This window comes from Ochotona curzoniae, unplaced genomic scaffold (genome assembly GCF_017591425.1).
Source record: "Ochotona curzoniae isolate NIBS_2020 unplaced genomic scaffold, NIBS_Ocur_1.0 contig_3432, whole genome shotgun sequence".
Lineage (NCBI taxonomy): Eukaryota > Metazoa > Chordata > Mammalia > Lagomorpha > Ochotonidae > Ochotona > Ochotona curzoniae.
In genome coordinates, this window is record NW_024465859.1 from 5931047 (window position 1) to 5952939 (window position 21893).

A 21893-nucleotide genomic window follows, 5' to 3' on the forward strand; every position below is an offset into this window, starting at 1 on the left:
TATACTAATGTGCTTATTCTGCCTGTATTCTGGGAATACAGAGCTATCTGTTAGGAGATTCACATTTTTCTAATGATCACAGAATTCCACTTTCAAATTACCAGGGTGCTACATCCCAAGGATAGGTATACCAGGGGCAGGTATGAATGACCTCACTCAGCTGAGCAGACCTCTGGAGATCTGTTGGTTTTGTTTTAAGTCCAGTTAGGAGGAACACTGGGTTTTACCCTGTGCCCAAATGTGACTCTTCCTGCTGTGGCAGCATGATGACCAGATATTTCTCCCTCTGTAGGTGGCCACTTTGTAGATTTTTGCAAACTGATGCATTTAGCATGAAAGCAGCTTTTTTGGTGTTCCTTATTCCCTCTATCCCCAAAACAGATTTTCACTGGGCTGTCTTTTTCCAAGAAAAGGGAGCAACCTATCTAGGCACAGGTAATAAAACCACTCGCCCAGGGCTGGTACCGTAGGGTAACTTCATTTGCATTTGTTGCAGTTGACCATCTTGCTCTTTCAGATACAAAAGAGGGTTTTTATAGTCACACAACCCCCATCTAGCCATGTCATACTTTGTGTGCCAAAAAGGTTCTGGAATTGTGCCCCTCCTGAAAAGAAAATCCACATAGACTCAGAAAAAACATTTCTTTTTAATTAGCCCCATATGGGATTTGTTAGTTTTCCTCCTCCCATTCCATAGTAAATCCTTGTAATTAAATAACAAATACTTGCTGTTTGTATGCAGGCAGAAGGCAGGGAGGCTTTTGTGAACTCAGTCACTAAGCTAAGAGCCAAACAGCAAGGCAGCAGCTTGCTCAAACTTAGATGAAGCCAGAAGGTCATGTTCAAGGTGGACACAGCATGGCTCATCTCAGCAGTCTCACTGAACTTGGGCTTCTAGTATAATGGTTAATTTGAGAATACAAGGTCACCTGGGCTTCAGTCAGACAGACATACATGGTCTTGCATGCTGTCTCTGTAACATGGTCACCATTTGACATCAAGCAAATTATCTAATCTCTCTGAACTTCAGTCTGCTCCTATGGAATGAGAATAGTTCTTTCTATATCACAGGGCTGTTATGAAAATTAAATGATGAATCTAAGGCCTAGGAAAAGCATGCAGACCATAATAACTGGCTGTAAGAATTAATCACACACAGTAAGAAATGTTATCACTGTTGTTGATGGAGACCAGCACTACAGAACTACAGAATGAGTGGCATGGGTGATAGGAAGCTGTTTAGAAACCAGAAGTTTTCATTCATGATCTTACCATGATGTCTGTCTGTAAAGTCTAAGAGCCATCAAGATACCTGTGTTTGACAGAATTAAGCAGTTAGAGTTAGCAATAAGAATTAAGGAATCATGACGCTGAGGTAAGCAAGTAAAGCAAGAACTATTTTACTCATCATAAAAAATATGTAAGTGCTACTAAAACCCATTAATACCCAATGACACACGGCATCAAGCCAACTGCTTGAAGATTCAGAAGAAACAGATAAATGTTGATGAAAAAAATACAGGGAAGGTGTAATGCATAATCCAAGACATAGAATGATACTGCAAAGGGAAAGTCTTGGGGACTGAATCACTCTTGGAGCATAAATAGGAAGGGTGGAACAGTTTTGTAATGGTTATAAGGAAGGTAGGGTAAAATCCAAATTCCTCAGGCTTAAAAATTTCAATTAGGTAACAACTAAAGAAAAATAATAAATTCTAGAAATTAGAGTCCTTTCTAACATTTCTGTTGAATGACCTGGTAGTATGAAAATTCATGTGTAATCATGAATTCTCATCCTGCATTTCTTTTATGGCTTAAGTCCGGCTGGACATAAGAAAGAAACAGGAAATTGTAAGCCCAGGTAATGAAGCAGGGTGACGTCTTTACGAGCAGCAACTGTCAGACTTCACCCCGGCTAGTGTGATTTCTGGCAGTGCAGCTCTGAATCTGGCCCAAGTCTATTCTCCAAGTCAGGAGCTGAAGGCTCTGCTATGTGAGGAGGTGCCAGATCCTGGGGCTGGATGAGTCAGTTACCAAGCCACATGTACTGAGTATCTACATCTATTCAGGACAAAAGAATCCCCACTCCCAGTGATAAAATTGATTGTGGGCAAAAGCCACAGAGGGACAACTCCTGGTTTGACATGAGAGAAGGTTTACTAAATGCTCAGTGTAGTTCAAAAGAACAGGAAAAGGAATACATAATAGGAAGAGCCCATTACCTAAGGTGTCTCGGACAGAGGCTGGCTTGCAAAACTACATGTTTAAGGCACGATGTGCCTCAGTGAGTCTAAAGTTCACTTTCAATCTTTCAGTACCATGAAACAGAAAATGTGGATCTCCAGCTATAGTCAACTTTCGGTTTAACCAAGAAACAGGGACTGGAAACAATAGCATATTCAAGGAAGCACAAAATAGGCCACGTTAACAATCTAAAAAAAAAAATACTTAGCACAGCAATTCTAAAAAGCTGTTCTCATGAGAATATTCAAGAAAAACACAAAATGAATCCACAACTGAGGAAGATTCATTCCTTCACACATGCAATAATTGAGCTAAGCTCCCAGTAGTCAACAGAGTCAAATGAATTAGTTCACAGATTTCCAGGAAGTCCATCCATGTTTCTGCTTAAATGTGGTGGTAAAGCACATGATGCTTGCTAATGTAAAATAACCTCCCAGAAACAGCTGTTTGAATTCCTGTGAGAAAAGCTGGCAGTGATTGAATTCTGTTTTCTGTTTTCAGTCAATCTGAAGATCTGTTGTCAAAATTTTGATGTGCAGTAAATTAGGATTCAAGATCATGTCTTAACAATTAATTGTTAATTCAGAAGACAGAAAATGCAGCCTCATGATTTCAGATGGGCTTTGAATTCGTTACTTGTCCATTCCTCATTGTTGATAGTGTTAGCAATCAAATTAGAAAAAGCATTTCGCATCCTTCTCACAATCATGGATCAGCTTGAAACACGAAACAGAGATTAAGAACTCTACTCAAAGACCGCTGCTCAGTATGGTGCAAAGACCTCACTGCTAGCCTCTCAGAAAGCTCTCCTAGCTCACAATTTCAGTTCCTCCACCTTGAAACTCACGCCCAAATAAATTGAATCAGAATCTGCGTTTCTTAACAAGATTCCTCATAATTGCTGTGAATATTAAAATTTGTAATCTCCTAAAGTGGTTAGCAGTGATCCTGTGGTCCGCCTTCTGAGTTTCACCATCTGAAAGCTTTAAGGAAAAAAAAAAAAAAAGAAACAAGAACAGCAGTCCCTCTAAAACAAAGAGGAGAAAATCACTCAGATTGCAATCATTAAAGGAATCATGGATCAAGTTGTTTGTATTGTTCTAGAAAATTTCCTATTTGGTAACGTTGTATTTTTAAGCTATTCTTAAAATGGGCTGCAGACTCCAGTTTCGTGTGACCCAAATCAACTGATTTGTCTCGGTTAGTTATTAGACTTCTGGGGAAAGGAGGGGAAAGTCTTAAACAAGTGCCCCAACATGGAAAGGCAGCTGTTTTTCATCAAGAGCCAATGACTACGCCTAGCAGGGCTTCCTTTAACTGCCATCTCCTGGACTCTCAGGCAGCAAACAGAAATCCTTCTTGTAAGACACTGAGAGCAATGGGAGTTCAAGTTTGACTATGGTAGTGTGCGAGAAGTATATAAGACAAACGTCTCATGTCTGGGGCTAGTGCTGCGGCATAGTAGGGAAAGCACCTGCTGTGTTGGCCCTCCCTGTGAGCCACACTTTCAATTCCAGCTGATCCAGTTTTGATCCAGCTCCCTGCTGATACGACTGTGAAAGCAAAGAAGGATGGCTCAAGGGCTTGGGCTCCTGCACCCTGTGAGAGATACGGAGGAAGCTCCTGTCTCCTGGTTTCCAGCCCCAAATCAGCTGCTATGGCTATTTGGCATGTGAATCTGCAGGTATGCAATCTCTTCCTCTGTCTCTCCTTTTTTTTTTTTTCTGTAACTATACCTTCCAAACAAATAAATACACATTAAAAAAAAAAAAGAAGAATATTCTTACCTCTTCAACATCAAAGGTCACTGATTGTAGGAAACACCGTAGACTTAATTCCAGCTTAGAGAAGCAATAAGCATTTCTTTAAATATTACATTGATTGAGGGGGTTGTGGCACCTCTTGCTCTCTCTCTGTCCCTCATTTCTCTTCCTTTGCCACCCCCAAATAAGCACATAAAAAAGCATAGGTTTGTCCTTGTTGTTCATGTTCAATTGGATGAAAGCAGGATTTGTAAGCATGTATCTTGAAATTTAAAAAAAAACAACTTGTTAGATCAATACTTGGCAATTTTATTGGTCACTTTTGCTAATGGTGCTATCATTTGCCCCTACTGAAGCTCATTGCTGAGTCTCAGTTCGTCAGTGCAACAGTCTTGGTGGGTGAACCCCAGTGGCACGTGTTTCATGAGGCAGATTCCTCACAAATAATACAACGCTATTTCCAGGGAGTAACTATCGTCTTGCTCTTGGGCCTGTGTGAATTACTGCAAGTGCTGGCTGTTGTGCACTGAGTTGGGCTCCCTGGACTTTCTCTTGCTTCCTCTTAGGTGAACTCTCACATGCACCCACTTGCCCTTCCACTTCTTATCAGAAAACCTTCACCAAGAGCCAATCAGATCCTAGCACCATACTCTGGGATATGTTAGTCCAAAAACATTTTGTTTTTTCATAAATGGTTCACTTTTGGATGCTCTGTTACAGCAATAGAAAATGGACTAAGGAATGGGTATTGCAACTATAACTTTACTTTATTTCCTGAAAATATATTTGAAATAATGATGGTCAGTGTTCTGAACACAGTTGGTTTCCATAGGAATGAAACACTACCTGAAGGACTATAGGGAAAGAAAATGTCAAGACTCCACTTTCTCTAAAAATATGGATTTAAAAATCAGACAAATCTTAAGATCTCTGTGTTGCTATAAACTTTGCCTTTCATGATCTACTGTCTGAGGATGGACCCCTAAATGTTCCGCATTCCTTGAAGAAAGCCTAAGAACTTATACAGGTGTATACAAGTGCTCAGAATCAGAGAGAGAAATCAAAGACCACAAAGGGGCAAATATTGTCCTTAAATGTAAACAAGTCAGTAAAGGTCTGACTACCTGACACACAAGTCCACATTTTTCACTTCACCTTTTTTCTCAGACCATCCCGGGCTATTTTACTACGATAAATTAGTTTTTTTTTTTTTTTTTTTTATTGATTACATTGCATCAATCTCCCAGCATGAGAAAAGCACACCAATTAAGAACTTCAGAGAGTACTATTAGGAAGTTGAAAGTCAAAGCTAGACAATGAACTTGCCCATCTTGTGTGAGTACAGAAATTCTTGACAACGTTTCCATATTCCATATTTATGATGGATTATTTATTTATAGATACATACAGAGAGTGTCCATCTGCTAGTCTACTCATGAAATGCCCAGCTAGGAGCTATACCTACAAACGGGAACCTCAGTCCCAGGAATCACACTACTTGAGCCATCACCTGCTGCCTTGCAGGATCTGCAATAGCAGGAAGCCAGAATCAAGAACCAAACAAGGTACTAAACCTGTGCAGCCTCTGCTATGAAATGCAGGCAGCTTAACTACTAGGCCAAATACATACTCACAAAGAATTATTTGTGATAATGGAAAACTATTTCCTTTCTATGGCCTTTTTCTAAGCTGTGTTTTCTACTTTTTCTCCTTTTGCTTTCTAATTGCTTCTACATAAGTCATAGGCATTTCCTCAAACCCAAGTGGAAGATAGAACAAGTCTGTGAGTTAACAGGAGCAAAACTCTGTGTCATAAATATCTGTGGTTAGTACTGGTCTTCATAGGCTTTTATCTAGATAAAAATCACTTAGGGGCATATTTATATAATGTGAAAATTTTTAAAGGAGTAATATTTCATAGAGACCTCAAGCTTTCAACAATAGACATCCTTGATCATCTTTCCCCTGAATCCTAAAGCTCCCTCTAGTGACCAAGAACTTATACCAGCTCCAAGCTTGGATAGCAAGTAAACATGTTTTGAAGTCTCCTGTTCTTGGATAACACCTTGATGTTTCTAACACCTTGATGTTTCTAAACATGGTCCCATACCTCTGCTCTTTTAGTACTGCCACCATTTGAAAGCTAGGTAAACTGAGGCTGAACAAGGGCAATGACTTGCATACGGAGTAACAATGAGTAACAATAAGTAGCAAGGAAAGTAAAGCTAGAGCCAGGTCTTTTGGCTGTCGCTCTTGCATGCTCTGCTGCAGCAGTTTCTTCCATAATGACTGTGTAAAATCTTCCCTGATATTCTCATAGCCATTGACGTACTTTGCAAATTCATGGTAACACTTTCAAAGTATGTACAGAGCTGATTCTTAACTTACACTATGTTCCACTAAGAATCAGATGAGAGTTATAGGCCCATGTTATAAATCATTTCATGCAATATCAGATAATGCATTGATTACTCGGTATCTACTGTGCCTGTAGGACTACAAGCATCTCATACTAAGAATTAATCGGGCCTGGCACCATGGCCTAGCAGCTAAAGTCCTCACCTTGAATGTGCTGGGATCCCATATGGGCGCCAGTTCTAATCCCAGCAGCTCCACTTCCCATCCAACTCCCTGCTTGTGGCCTGGGAAAGCAGTCGAGGACTGCCAAAAGCCTCAGGTTCCTGCACCTGCGTGGGAGACCTGGAGGAAGTTCCTGGCTCCTGGTTCGAATCGGCGTAGCACCGGCCATCATTGGCCACTTGGGGAGTGAATCATTGGACAGAAGATATTTCTCTCTGTCACTCCTCCTCTCTGTATATCTGACTTTGCAATTAAAATTAAAAAAAGTTTTTTACAAAAAGAAGCAATCAGCATATATTTGATCAAGTCTTGCAAAACCAAGAGCCCAAGGAAGATGAACTTTAAAACTCTTATCCTTATCTTAGTAATAATACTCTCAATGTCTATCCAATTATCTTTTCAATCCATTGTTTAGAGTAGTTAAAAGGATTGAGAAATTAGTATATATCTGCAAACATTTAAGAAAATGCCAGGGGATTCTGTCATCAAAGCATTCTAGCACTCCCACAGGCATGCCTGGGATTAGTGGCAAACTGAGATGTTTCTAGGAAAGTAGCAATTTGGAAGCATTTTTCCAAATGTAAAAGCCTACCACAGTAAATGGGCTGGCTCTATGAAAAGCCCAAAAGATATAACATAGTGAATATAGGAAGTGCTTTGTTTCAGGGAATAATAGCAAATTCTTAGTTCTAAATTCTTAGCTCCTTTGGTCATAGCCTTGAAAAAGTCTAAATGAATGGCTGAGATTTATCGGGTCACATGATTTTCTTCCATGGGAGTTCCAAGAATGTAGACACCACATCCAACTATTACATTGCATTCTTGATAACTAACACGGCATCTGTCCACAGAGCATATTCAACTCACATTTAGTCAGCACCTCTGGAAAGCTGCTTACCCTCCTCACACTCCTGGCCCCTGTTAACCAATGACTTATGGCTACTTGGAACATTCGTTGGAGTTATTCACACATACATGTGACCTCCATTCTGGATGCTTGGCTGCCCTTACAAAAAAGTTCTCCACTCTGTCCTTTTAGCTGCTGCTGCAGTCTAGGTCTGGTGATAAACAAATCCCCAAACCATTATAGCAGCTAACTGCTTTAAACCTCTCAGAATGGACACCACATTAAGGAGATGTTTCAAATTTCAATTGAAAAGACAAGATTAATGACCAGAAGAACATTTTAGCCTCGAAATAGCCTGTGAAGGGTTCATCTGAACCAGGATGGCCTTCTTTTGGTTATCTTAGAAATCTTTGGGTCAGGCCCAGTGCGGTGGCCTAGCAGCTAAAGTCCTCACCTTGAAAGCACTGGGATCCCATATGGGTGCTGGTTCTAATCCTGGCAGCCCTACTTCCCATCCAGCTCTCTGCTTGTGGCCTGGAAAATCAGTCAAGGATGGGCAAAGCTTTGGGATCCTGCACCTGCACGGGAGACCTGGAAGAGCTGCTGGCTCCTGCCTTGAGATTGACGCAGCTGCTGCCATTGTGGTCACTTGGGGAGTGAATCATCAGATGGAAGATCTTCCTCTCTGTGTCTTCTCCTCTCTATATATCTGACTTTGCAATAAAAATAAATAAATCTTTAAAAATAAAGAAATCTTTAGCTCATCAACCGTTTCCTTAGCACTGAACTTTCCTTTTTCTTAAAGATTGATTGATTGAGTTGAAGGACAAACAAGTGAAAGAGAGAGAAAGTGAAGAAAGGGAGAGGGACAGAAAGAAGGAATGAGAGAAAGGAGGATAAGGGAGAGAAAAGGGGAGAGGAGAGAGGATGAAGTGACAGAGAGAAGAGTTATTATACAAGGCTCTTTCATTTTCCCTTTTTACAATATTTCTATTACATGACTAATGCACACTTTATTTATCATGTTACTGTTGCTGCATAGAGCTACTTTCACCTTTTCGTTATTATAATTGTGTCCTGCTGCACATGGGGATTTCTCTTTGAATATAATTTTCAAACGCTTTTTTGAATACAACTCATAATGAGAAAGACATTTTACAATACAACCTAAAAAGATAAGCAGAACAACTCAAAGCCTCTATCCATCTATCTATTTATCTACTAATTGAAAGCTGTTTGAGTTGTGTTTTTTCTGGTGGCTAGTCAAAGAGTCTAAGTCCCAAATCCTCTCTGAATCTTCCAGCTCTTCCTTCATCTCAACTTTGGAAGAGCGGCATGTTGTTGCACCTTTGCAATAGTCAAGGCTCAGCAACTCCAAATATAGATGGACCAACCAAGAAAGCCCCAACTTTTTCAGCAAATAGGAATGTGAATGTACTTAATCTCCACAAACAAAGCTAGGACTCACTTGTACTCACTGCTGATAGAATGGAGAAGCAGTACAACGGCTGGATAACCAATCTGCAGAAAAACACAGGGAGTGTACCTTCTGTAGGGAAGAATGCAGAGTTTCCTCTATAATGCCAAGTTGTGAATGCTGCCGTTATTAACTGCCAGCTGGATGACCAGCCCAAAGAGGAGTGACTAATGTCGGCTATATTCGGCAGTGTAGCTTGGCTGGTTCATACTTTGTCCATTCCTCAAGAGGTAAACATCACTTGACATTTAAACGGAACCACTGCAAATTCTACTGGTGATGACTAAAGCCTAGAAAGAAGGAATTGGGTGGGAGGAAGGGTGTCCCAGGCTCACATCCTGGACTAGCACAGTGATCTCACAGGGTGTCATAATACCAGCCTGGGTGAAAGCTGGCATTATTGGATGACAGCATGTTCTTGATGTCAGTAAGGTTCTCATTGGTGAAAGTCAAGCCGACATTCCCCATGGAATTAAGCAACCTTTTCTCCAGGGCCGAGCTGCTTTCCTGATGCTCTCTTACGACCTTGTGCTTCATGATGCTCTTGTCCATCAGCAAAAGAGCCTTCCCTTGTGGGTTGGAGTGACACAAGGATCTCTTGAATCTGCCCAGAACCCACATTGTCTGCTCCACAATCAAGTCTTATGGGTAATCATCTGAAAGCTGGATGATCTTAAGGAAATAGACTTCCATGTTCCCATCTTCTGTGAGCATCAGGGCAGAGGGTCAGGGATTACCACGGAGGGTTTAAAAATGGTGTCACTCCCAGGAGGATGTATGGCAAGAGCACCATACATAAACACCAACAACAAATAAACTACTGGGAAGACATTCTGTATACTCCATTTTTTTTTTCTCTTCTGCCTAATTCTATCATCCTACTCCAGTTCACCTTTTAAAAAATGTGCTTCACTCACCAGTATGACTTGATCCTAAAGAAAACAATTAAAAACCTAGACATGACATTGGCGGATTGCAAAGCACATGCATGTTTTAACTTGCTTAGGTAATAAACTGATCCAACAATACCCTCCAGTACTCCAGCAACAGCAAATTCAACTTACGCTATGCCACAGCTTTGTTAAATTAATAAGACGCACTTTTTACTTTTTCCCCCAATCTGTTCATATGACATGATGTTTGCATTTCCACGGTTAATAATGAGTGAGAACATATCTTCCTATGTTACAAACAATTTGTGTTTCCTTAGCATGAAACACCTATTTATATAGTTTGACTACTTTCCTCCTAGAATATCTATATCATATGAATGCATAAAAGACCTCAATATTTTCTGAAGAATAATCTTCTGTAAGACTCGAACTGAAAATAGGATTTAGGTTACCTTTAATTATGTTCAGAAGTGTCAATTTTTTCATAAAGGATTTCATATTCCTTTGAACTTGATACATTGTGTTGCCATCGTAAAAAAAAAAAACTGATGGTGATGAATAGAAATTGCCTGAGTTTTTTATGCTGAGACTCTGTTCAACTGCTTAAGTGAACTTGTTTATCTGCAGATTATTTTAGAAGTATTTAGCATTGATAACGCTTTTTAAAAAGATTTATTATTTCTTTTTATTGGAAAAGCAAATCTACAGAGAGAAGAGACAGAAAGATCTCCTGTCTGCTTATTTGCTCCCCAAGTGGCCCCAACAGTCAGATCCTAGGTGATTCGAAGCCAGGAGTCCAGAAGTCTTCCAGGTCTCCCACAAGGTACAGGGTCCTAAGGATTTGGGCCATCCTCAACTGCTTTCCCAGGGCCAGCAGGGAGCTGGATGGGAAGTGGAGCCGCTGGTATTAAAACCAGCGCCCATATGGGATCCCAGCGCATTCAAGGCGAGGACTTTGGCCACTAGGCTACCACTCTGGACCCTTTCTTATTTTTTTAATTAACAGAATTATTAAACTACAATTAATATATAAACATAATAAACTATGTGCATAAGATATGGACTTGGATGGATTCGGACATGTGCATATACTTGCACATTTTCACCACAACCAACCTAACAGATACATAACATTACCACCTCCCTTCCCCAGATGCCTCCTGGGTCATATGAATCTTCCCTTCACAATGACTGTCCATCCCTACACCCCTGTTCTCAAGCATCCACCTGTCAGTACAGATAACCTTGCATCTTCTAGAAACTTACAAAAATAAAATCATACAGTACATATCACCTTGACCCTGTCTCCTTTAACTCAAGATAATTATTTTCAGGTTCATTCGTGTGTGTCTGTAATGCATTCAATTTTACTGTTGGATACTGTTCCATTGTATGATATAAAGCAATTTGTTTACCTAGTCATCTGCTGATGGATGTCTGGATTGCTTCCAGGTGTTGGTTATTACATAAAAATCCTTGAACCTTCTTCCAGGAGAAGCAGTTGCATCACTTGGAAATAGTTTGATTCCGTTGGTCTTGCTTTTAAGTTTTGTTCTGTGGAACCAGAGAAGTATTTATTCTCGGAGTAATTTTGATTCCTTATTGAGGTAAAACCCTTCTGTATACTCTGCCTAATACCTATGATAATGTTTTTTTTTTTCACCCTTGCTGGTGGAAGCAGGAAAATTAACAGCCCTGTATGAGCCTCAGAGATTGTATCCCATCATCCATTTAAGAGGTTCTTTCCTTAGCCTTGGGTGGTTTTCTCATACACATGCGCCGAGCAATGCTTAGCTAAAACAACATGGACTATTCTTTGCAGATCTTTGGAGTCCTCTTTCTGGGGCTGGCATTGTGGCATAACAGGTAAAGCTTCAACCTGTGGTGCCAGCATTCCATATGGACACTGATTCAAGTCCTGGTTGCTCTATTTCCTATCAAGCTCCCTGCTAATGTCCTGGGAAAGCAACAGGACATGAATCCCTCTCACCCATGTGGGAGACTTGGATGGAGTTCCTGACTCCTGGACCCAGTCTGTCCCAGCCCTGGATGCTGTAGCCATCTGGGGAGTGAACACAGGATGAAAGATCGATCTCTCTTTCTCTCTTCCACCATTCCTCTTCCTCCCTCCCTGTATATCTTTCTCCCTCTCTGTCTGTATGTAACTCTATTTTTCAAATAAATACATCTTTTTTCATTATCTCAATTTCAGTTCATTTATATCAGTAAGCAATACCATTTTTATTGATATAAAAACTTCATGTACTTCATAGGTGCCATTCTCAGAACATACCTGTATTTCTCTCCCTCTCTCAATAACCCTTCCTTTTTTGCTTTGTACAAACACTTTTATACAGACATATTCTATGATCACAGGCTTAATTTCCCACCAGCCATAATTTCCTTCTGTTTAGCCATCCCCTCTCCAGCACTCTACCCTGACAAAACTAGACTTGTGCTGCTTTTAGCTCCATTTTGTCAACTGGAGCCTACTCTTGCTCTCAACCTAGGTTCCTGTTCCCTACACACAGACTGGAAATTCTCTCATGGAAGCAAACTTGTTAACCTTGTTTCCTGTCACTCAGAAATCAGTATCTGTTGTTGCCTGTGCCAAAAGTCAGAGAAACTTTGATTTGGTGGTATATTTTCTCCCCTATTTCTTAAGGTTGTTTTAGGAAAAATACACCTGGTCCCTGTTTCTTCCCACTCTTGGCTGGAAGTCAAAGTTCTGAGAATTATCTACATACTTTGTGACTTAACTATGAGTTGCAATTTCCCTTGGAATTATGTGATATCCCTTTAAATAACAAAATCATTCTGTCAATTATTCAGAAACACTATTAGTGAAGGGCCTCCTTAAAATTTCTTCAATTGAGTTGTGCAAACAAATGGGTCATCAGAAATTTCCTGGAAGAAGGCGCCCTATGCCCACCCTCATTCAGCATCTCTGTTGAGGGAGGAAGGCATGCTTTCCGCCCTCTCCCACACAGCAGAGTTTACTTCATATTCACCCTTGTGCTGAGTCCTTAGCCTTTGAAATTCCATCTTGGTGCACATTTTCCCCAATGAGGATGCTGTGTAGATTGGGTTTACATGTTCCTCTTTTTTCCCACACTCCATGCAGCACCTCAGCATTTCCAGCACTCAGAAACTCTCAGAACAAAAGCTATCCTCGGTACTAGCTTACGTCCCAAGGTCCCCTCTTTCATTATCAAGTATCTGTAGATTCCTTAATGTCATAGTAGTTGTGCAGCAATTTCCTTTGATATTTTCACCCTGAATTCCAGCTATTTTAATTTCCAGATGCCCATCGTGTCATGCCGAAGGGATCAAGAGCCTCACTTGTGTCTGCAGACTCTTGCTACACCCTGGCTCATTCTGCACAGCCAGTAACATATTGAAGTTTCTATCACTCTTTCAAAAACACGTGCTTAATCCCACCTCATCCCTTTTAGTTACAGCTTTCTCTCATGTTATTTCCCAGCCAAGTTTTTCAAAAGAATTGCCTACAGCCCTTGCTTCTACTTTTTAATCTTTAATGCATGCTTTAACCAATTCTAACCCGTCTCTACCACCACATCGCCAATAAAACCGATCTTTAGAAATCCAAAAATGAATATTTCCACTTGCTAAGTTGAATGGACTTTTCTTACTTCTTACCTGACTTGACTAGTTAGCAATATCTGGCATTTTGGATCATTCTATCCATTGTGAAATTCTCTCTTTAGTTGCTTCCATGTTACTCTTTCCAAGTCCACATCTGCCTCATGAGTCATTCTGTTTGGATTCTCTCCCTCTGCTCACTTCTTCCAATGCTCTACAGAGGTTTTCCCTGTTTTTTTTTTCTTTGTAGTGTAATCCTATACCACAACCCATGAACTACATACTAGGAGCTGCCAATGCCTAGAGCATTTTCCTCCCTCCTTAGGAAAACTGCCCAGTCTTTATCTGGCACAATGCCACCTGTAATTCCTTTCATTTAAATGAGGATTTGGGGGATTTGATATTTAGTGAGATATTATCTCATACCACAGTACCTCATTCCAATCTGACCTCTGCTTCCAATTCCAGCATCTTGCTAATATGCACCTTGGGAAAAAGCAAATGATGGTTGAGGAACATGCAGTATACCACTCCCTATGTGAGGCCCACACTGAATCCCTTGCTCCTGGATTCATCCTGGCCCTGACCTGGCTGTTGCAGGCATTTGGGAGAGTGAATCAGCAGATGGAAGATCTGTGTCTCCATCTTTCAAATAAAATGAGAGAAAAAAGGCCATATGAGCAACACTTGGTTAATGACATATTACAGAGCTTTAAAAGCTCAGGGAAACTCATTATATAGCAAAATTCTTGTACCAAGATTGATTTATTTCAGTTTCATTTTCCCACAGACTTTATGAAGAGCCCACATGAAACTTTGTATGATATTGCCACGAAGCCTGCCTGAAGAAACTGATTCAGCAGAAAGGGGCCCTTCTCTATGCCTCTGTCTTCTCTCCATCTTCTGCCTGCAGCATGGACAACAATGATGGCTGGAGCTTCAGCCAGAAGCCTCTTTGGGGTTGGAAACCATACACCAGAGAGGAGGAGCGCAGATTCCTATTGACTCCATGGAATCACATCACCCTGAACCACCAACCTATGGCAGCTTTAATGAGTGAGTGGTGAATGTCCATGTTTAAGATTCTATTATTCTGGAACCAACAGTGAGTAAGCAGCTACCTGCAGTGCTGGCATCCTATATGAGTGCCATTTCAAGTCCTGGCTCCTCTACTCCCATACCAGCTCCCAGCGCATGGCTTAGGAGAGCAGCAGGGGTTAGACCAAGTGTTTGGGCCCTACACCCATATGGGATACTTGGAAGAAGCTCCTGGCTCCTGACTTCAGTCTGGCTCATCTTTGGCCATTGCAGCCATCTGAGGAGTGAACTAGCAAATGAAACGTTCCCTCCACTTCCCTCTCCTCCAGCCCCGCCTATGCCTTTCTCTCTGTGTGTCTCCCTATAACTCTTTGAAATAAGTAAAATTTTTTTTAAAGATTCTGTTCTTCTGCAGAGGACTGGGCATGTTGAAAATAAAAAAGTCTAGCCTGACTCCTAACTCCAAATCTGAAACCTGAATCAGCCTGGATCCTTTTCTCTTTGTTCACCCCTTTGCTACCCCAGGTCAATAAATCTGCTTATTTTGACACCTAACCAGCTCTCAAATATTTTGTCACCTCTCATTTTATTTTGTCCAAGTCTAAGATTAGGGCTTTCACATTGTTTCCTTAGACTAACATAGTAGCCACTGAAGTGAGCTTTTTAAATAAGTGTCATGTCTGTTAAAAAAAAAAAAACCTGCATGTTAATTGTCCAGAATACACTGTAAGTCCATTAACATTTATTTTTTCTGGCCCTTTGTACCCAGCTACCTGTCTTCTCTTCTGTCTCTGCTATTTCATATGCCACTACAGCTATGTATCTTTAAGATCTTTGCAATCATCTAACACACAAAGTAGTTTCATGCCTTGATGATTTGCACATGACACTTATTGTTTTGTGGAATTTTTTTTTCTCGCTTTGCTCATCTGGCTATATTGTTGTTGCCACTCTTAAAATTCCAACTTGTATTTTAACTCATTCAATTTCCCCATGACATTGCCCACCCACCACACACACACACACACACACACACACACACACACACACACACACACACACATTTCCTTCTAAAATCATGCACTGAATAGGAAAGTAGCAAGGAATCATAGTGATTCAAATGACTTTCGAGGACAACTATTTTTTCTCATAAGTTAAGAAAGTGTTTAAACAAACGTGATACAGATGAAAAGAAAAATCAACATTGAAATGAACTACCTCACTATTGGAAGAGTTTGATTGAATTACATGAGTTGCACACATAAAAGAGTTTAGCAAGGTACTTAGAACATTGCAAGGCTCCGCACTAATCTTTTCTTTCTCTCTTTTTTTTTATTAATTACATTGCATTATGTGACACAGTTTTATAGGCACTAGGATTCCTCCCAACCCTCACTAGCATTAATGTGGAAAGGTGTTATGAAGCACCAAGAGGAAAAAGTTCGGAAGGTTACAGAAGCCTTTATGTGGAGGAAGAAACTTGACATCTTTAAAAGAGCACCAGAAAATTTGTTTCACAAATGTGAAAAATAGGGGATTTTTTGCCTTAAAACTTAGACCCCTAAGGTAGCCATTCATTTAAACAGAATTGTGGGGTTGTTGCAACTGGGGCAATAAAACTGTGTGGCCTTCCCTTGTCACCTGCAAGAGGAACCAGATGAATTTACTTCCAGAACTCAAACCATACTTCCAAGAAGTCAAGCTGGGATGTTTGCTCACATTCTATATGACTATTTGAATAAGCAAAGCAATATTTTACACAGTATAGGAGCAATATACATAGGAACTTAAACAGACACGTTATCTGGATTTTCTTTGATATGAGATGTAAACCGAATGATCACAGGTTCCCACATACTGAGAGCCTTACAATTGGTTCTAGTTTCTCCACTAATGTCAAAGATTGTTTTTAGAGTACGATAAATCTTTTTGGCTCAAACGTACTGGCTCCAAACATTCCTTGGCTTTTTTTGTGCTTAATGAAGTTTTAAAAGTCTATCTTTGTGCAGGGGTGTGTGTGTGTGTGTGTGTGTGTGTGTGTGTGTGTGTGTGTGTGTGTGTGTTAGAACCATGGACAGAGAATGTGATGGTCTAGATGCTAAGAAATGTGCTTAGTCTCTTTTGCAAATAAGGGTCAGAGCTAGAATTTGAGCCCATATCTGCTTACCTTTGATGCACATGCTGCCTATTATGTCCCATTATCTCTTCAACCTGCTAACTTCTCATGCTTACATTACAAATGTGATCTTAATCCGTTTGCCTCAGTTTCCCCATCTGGAAAATAGATATAACAGTAGTACCTGCCTCCCAGGATTGTTAGAATAAGCACTCAGTAAGTATTTTTTACTATGCTGATAGTTTGTCTGAATGACGACATTCCTTTCCAATACTTAGTGTTGTCTTAGAAAAAAAGGAGGATTGGCTACATAGCTAGGTGATGACCAATTTTAACTTCATCGTTCATCCAGTGACATGACCATTATACTAAAGGTTCTTTTAATCTGTTTAACATTTTATTTCTAAGTTTCTCTTTGAACCACTCTTGGAAGAACTTTAACATCTTTATGTAAGAATAACAGTCTCAAACCACCTGAAATAACAAAAGTGGGGATTTTTTAAAGGGGGTCTGTTTGTTCTGGAAAATCATGAAAGAAGTCAGCCAATTCAGGCAGATTACCAGCTTCAAAGCAGTTCAACTTCACCAACTTGGAATCCAAAACAGCCTTCATGGTCAGAATACAAATGTGAATTTAACGAGTAGCCTGACAAGTGCATTATAAAAGCTGTATGTATGAGACAGGAATAAAGAGAGGGCTGAATAAAGAGTGGGAGTCTAGTTAGTGTTGTTAACTTGTTATTCCAACAACCAGTTAATACTTTATGATGTCCAGTCCAGCTCAAATTGTTGCTCCTACTCAGACTCATTTTTTCCCCCTTTTTGAATATGACTTCACCTTCCTTTCCTAAATAGCTGGGAATTGTAAATGACATCCTAAAACCCAGAGCACCAAATAGAGCAGTCTTCAAAAATAGCCCAAACTGGCAAAACTCCAAACTCCTTCAAGGACTGAAGCATCAAAGTCTTTCCTCAAAGGATTGCTTATCATACATGGCATCATCAGATTATATATATTAGTGGAGGGAACCAGTGATCCATATTATCCAAAAATCATTTATTTGATTTTACAATGTATTTGGATATTCATATGTGATCTTAGGTGCCTATGGAGTTGTTAGGACTAGAAACTGAAACAAAATAATGAGGTCACACTGGCACAAAGAACAAGGAAAAGCAGTCCAGTTTCTCCACCTTGAATTCACACACAGTTACACCTGCCTTCAGTTCTAGCAGAAACTGAGACTTCCTCAGCCCAACTAGACCTTTCTGTTTTTTAACTTTCAATTTTTATCAGTTCTATACTCTATTAAGTAAGAGGGAAAACTGTGCTTTGGAGTTGAGAAGCCTTCCTTTCCAGTGCTTATCAAAAGGGCCACATGATACATGAAGTGAGAATGACACATTTTAGCCAATCTTAGGAAGGTCACTGCCCTCTCTAACTTTCCTTTCCTTTCTGTACAATCTGATTCTGCTAAGGGTTAAACAAGATGGTAAGAGAAACATTCAACTAGGGTTTGGTACATATTTAGTTTGTACAAATGACTGTTCCGTTTTGATCCTGAGTTTGAAAGAAGCTCTGACATTGATCACATAGTGGATTCTCAGGGTGGACACCTGGTATACTGTTAAAGAAGCCTCTTAGAATGATGGAATCCCATATCAGAGGGCCTGGGTTCAAGTTTCAAGTTTTGGTCCTGCTCCCAATTGCAATTTCCTGCTCATGTGTACTGTTGGTGGCGGGAGATGTTGGCTCAGGTAGCTGTGTCCCTGCCACCCACATGGGAGACCCAGGGTTTCCAGCTCCTGGCTTCAGTCTGAACAGTCGTATGTTTTATGGACATTTGATGAGCGAACCAACAGGTGGCAGATATCCGCTTGTCCACCTCTTTTTCTCTGTTTCTGAAATAAAATAAGCAATTTTGTTTTTTAAAAAATTCCATGAATAAGTGTTTCAAACATCTTTACAGAAGAAAAACCACCATTGCTTCACGGCTCAAGGACGACCTACCTAAAATGAAATATTCAAGAAATGTAAATTGTCAAAAGGCTGAGAGGAAAACACTGAACATGTGGATGAACACATAACCAGAATACTGCTGATTTTTCTACAAAAATCTCTTCTCAATTGCCCACAACTTACTCCCTTATGCTTTCCACAGGATAGCAAACTGATATCATTACAATTATTTGCTATAGGCAGAAAGAATACTGTGCCACTTTTGCTTTGTGAGGGTTTCATTATGCGGCTGGAGTACTTATTGCTTTGCTTATTTAATGCCTAGGATATAAAAGTCTGCAATATTTGATTCCAATGCCTAAAAATTGTTCAGCCCGGCCCAGAACTCCCTTATAATAGCAATAAAGGATGCTGCATTTTAAAAATACAAATACACACTAACAGTAACTCGGAAGATCCTATGTGGTAATTTTTTTCAGCTGCATGTTCAGACTATTTTGTTATCTGATCCAATAACAAAATATTATGTAGTGATATTATGTAGTGATTGGGCCCGGTACAATAGCCTAGTGGTTAAACCCTTGCCTTGCATGACCCAGGATCCCATATGGTTGCCAATTTGTGTCCTGGATACTCCACTTCCCTTCCAGCTCCCTGCATGTGGCCTGGGAAAGCAGTAGAGGATGGCCCAAAGCCTGGGCACCCTGGAGACCCTTTGTGACTCTACGTCCATGTGGAAGACTAGGAAGAAACTCCTGGCTCCTGATTTTGGCTTGGCTTAGCTCTGGTCTTTGCAGCTACTTGGGGAGTAAACCAGCAGATGGAAGATCTTTCTCTTTATGTCTCCTGCTCTTTGTATATCTGTCATTTCAATAAAGATTTTGTTTTTTTAAAAAAAAGATTACGTTGTGATCATATGCAGTGGTGTTTTGTGTTCTTATCCTTTTCACATATTTTAAAAGCAATTTAGAAATTATTTTATTTTGCCAATGTTACTTAGAGCGGCAAGTTGAGAGAATTTTTCCTCAGATCTTTTGAAACGTATGGTCTGTCTGAAAAATACATAAATTGGCCTTATTTCACCTTTACCACAACATATATTAGGAGCCCAGATATACTTTCTACTCCTGTCACCCTCCTTGTTTTTTTTTTTTCTAGTCCTTACAATAGCATTCCTTCATCTTACTTTGTAATCATAGGTTTAAAATTCCATTAGGTGGGCCCGGTGGCGTGGCCTAGTGGCTAAAGTCCTCGCCCTGAATGCACTGGGATCCCATATGGGCATTGGTTCTAACACCAGCAGCTCCACTTCCCATCCAACTCCCTGCTTGTGGCCTGGGAAAGCAGTCGAGGACAGCCCAAAGCCCTGGGACCCTGCACCCGCATGGGAGACCCGGAAGAAGTTTCTGGATCCTGGCTTCAGATCAGCATAGTATCGGCCCGTTGCGCTCACTTGGGGAGTGAATCATCGGACGGAAGATCTTCCTCTCTGTCTCTCCTCTCTGTATATCCGCCTTTCCAATAAAAAAATAATAAAAATAAATCTTTTTAAAAAAATGATGAATTCTGATACAGGAGCTTTACAACACATAATTTTGGAATCATCAACTTTTACATTTTTTAAAGATTTATTTACTTATTTGAAGGCAAAGTAACAGATACTCAAACAGGAACACACACAGAGGGAGCGAGAAAGACACACACACAAACACACACACAATCCTGCATCTATTTGGTTATGTTTCCTAGTGCTGCAACAACTTGGACTGTGCAAAGCCAAAAGCCAAGAACTCCCTCCAGGTCTCCCATGAACGCTGAAGGAAGTTAGGCAGTTGAGCCATCATCTGATGCCTTCAGACACACTGGCAGGAAGCTGAGTTAGAACCCGAGTATCTGGCCTCAAAAGGTATACTGTAAGGTAGGATGTCGGTATGAATTAAGCCCCTTCTCCACCCCAACAATCATCTCTACTAGTCATTTTAGTGAGAGTGAGCAAGCGAATAACCGAGAAAGAGAGACATCTCCTGCTTGCTGGTTTACCTTCGAAATGCCTTCAAAATGTCCTAGCACTGGGACAGGCCAAAGCCAGGATCCAGGAATTCCATTTATGTCTCCCATGCAGAAGGCGGGGACCCAACCACTTGAACCGTCACCCACTGCCTACCAGGGTGTGTGTAAGTAGGATGGGACATCCAGTGGAGCCCAGAACTGGAACCTGTGCACTCTGATGTGTGATGCAGATGTCTCAAGTGGAGGTTAGGCGCTGACCAGCCCATTCCAATTGACTTGATTAGAGTTGAGCAGGAATTTGGACACTATCATAGATATAAGACTTGTTCAGTCAGTATATTATCTGTTATGAACATTGTATTAAAAATTAAATTGAGCAGTTTTGAGCCTGCTCTACTTAATACTGAGATACCAGGTATGCTGTAAAGGAAGATCGTCTTGCTTTTGTGAATCATTCATTCAAACATTTATTACAATCTTATTAAAGTTTTTTCAGCACTAAACATTTAACAATACACACAAAACCAGATTAGGCTCACCAGGACTTTCAAATCTAGTTAGGAAGCCAAGATATAATTATACACAAGTCAAGTCATACCGCTCAGAATGAACGGTTAAATGTAAAACACAAAGAAATCCGAGGGGGCACCAATAAGGACTGGACAGAAAAGGAGGCTCTTGCAGGAACGCAGGGCAGGGGATGGGGTGGCCAAGCCCGACCTTGGGACCAGGTTAAAAAAAGCCAGGAGCGTGATTACACATTTGAATGATTATACTCTTGCACTGCCAGAAACACATGACATCTCAGCAATGCATATTTTCCCTCAGAGTTCAGAGATACCAACTATAATTAAGCCCATATTTCAAGTTACTGCTCAGTATAAAAGGGGCAGGGCTCTATCAACAGAGTGAGATCTCAAACAGTGCAAATTTTTAATGTGAGAGAGAGAGACAACTCTCACCCGTAATGTTCATAATGAATATTGATCAAAGAATAAGCACAATTAAGGGAGAAAAAAAAACCCCAAACTTGTATAGGACTTTATTTAAAGGAAAAATAAAGAAAATTTGTATTAATTAATTCAAGCTTTGTACTGAAAGTAACAGGAATTGAGGTAAACAGATATGCTTGCCTCCATGACAGAGACCAGAAAACATAAAAGCAAACGCTAATGGGGATCAGAGAAAGCAAGTATATAAAGCTGGCCAGCGGGGAGGCAACCAGCAGAGTTAAGAATTGTGGATGGGGCCCAGAGTGGTAGCCTAGCAGCTAAAGTCCTTGCCTTGAATGCACCAGCATCCTATATGGGTGCCGATTCTAATCCCGGCAGTCCCACTTCCCATCCAGCTCCTTGCTTGTGG

The 21893-nt window shown here is 40.5% G+C and overlaps 1 long non-coding RNA gene across 1 annotated transcript; it reads right to left on the reverse strand.

Annotated features, from left to right (window-relative positions):
- Positions 1-11225: 11225 nt before the first annotated feature.
- Positions 11226-16681, reverse strand: LOC121156518. Its single transcript, XR_005883873.1, has 3 exons — positions 16613-16681; positions 13842-13893; positions 11226-11358 (listed from the first exon to the last, which is right to left on the reverse strand). It is a non-coding gene; the product is annotated as an uncharacterized LOC121156518 (long non-coding RNA).
- Positions 16682-21893: the final 5212 nt, after the last annotated feature.